The sequence below is a fragment of the Mytilus trossulus genome, chromosome 8 (genome assembly GCF_036588685.1).
Source record: "Mytilus trossulus isolate FHL-02 chromosome 8, PNRI_Mtr1.1.1.hap1, whole genome shotgun sequence".
In the NCBI taxonomy this organism is placed as follows: domain Eukaryota; kingdom Metazoa; phylum Mollusca; class Bivalvia; order Mytilida; family Mytilidae; genus Mytilus; species Mytilus trossulus.
In genome coordinates this window covers 75328890-75329951 of record NC_086380.1, presented here as the reverse complement: position 1 = coordinate 75329951, position 1062 = coordinate 75328890, and positions in this window count along the sequence as shown.

Below are 1062 nucleotides of genomic sequence, written 5' to 3'. Positions count from 1 at the left end.
GAAGACTAAAAATACGTAGTTACCGTATCTTTATTTAATGTATGACGATTTTGAACACTATGTGGCGCTGTTATCCGCCTAGTTACACTTCCTGGTTAAAAGTAAATACGACTAGTTCAATTTAAAAGAAAAAGAAAAAGTTCATTACTAGAGTTCCAAATAATTACAATAGATAATCATGCCAGCTACAGTATATATATTTGTTTTTTCGATTATCATTTACGGAAATATTGACACAGACACATGTCTTATAACATGTATAATGCAGAAAAAACAATAATGTAAATTTGTTTAAAGATGTAGATTTTATATTCACTCTAAAATATTTTTTCTCATTTATCCTTAATACAAAAAGATGGACAGTAAATAAAGAGGAAAGTCAAAGACAGACACACAACAAAATAGCCAAATTTGAAAAAAAACAAAAAAACAATCGACTTAACCATGTTAACGTTCATTTAGAATACAAAAATGTAACGATACCATACGAAATAATACCAAACAGTGTGCATAAATGTACCCTGTTTTGATATATTAAAACGAAATGAATGAACCACGTATACTTCATTTTCAGTCAATTTTATAAGTGTTTTTATTGTATGTCATCTTTTCCTTTCTTTCTTTTTCTTTTTTTTTTTGTTCTTGTTGAGTTTTTATATGTGTTGTAATGAGCAAGGGCGAATCCAGACATTTTAAATTACATGTCCCCATTCAAATGCATTGATCGTCCAAAAAAAGGGGGATTCCAACCCCCGGAACCCCCCTCTGAAGCGGGACAGAAGGACAGACGAACGGACAGACGAACGGACAGACCAACGGACGCACAGACCAGAAAACATAATGCCCCTCTACTCTACTATTGTAGGTGAGGCATAAAATGTGTGGAAACTGACCACTTAAACTTTTAAAATCAATTCTCATCAGAAACACAAAAGATATATGGTATGACCAGCTTTGCCATCCATGTTGACTTCAAATTTCAATAGCAATTTATAGTATTTATATAGTAACTGACAAATTCAAAACATTGTATCAAAATAAAACAGAAGAAAAAAATCTCTA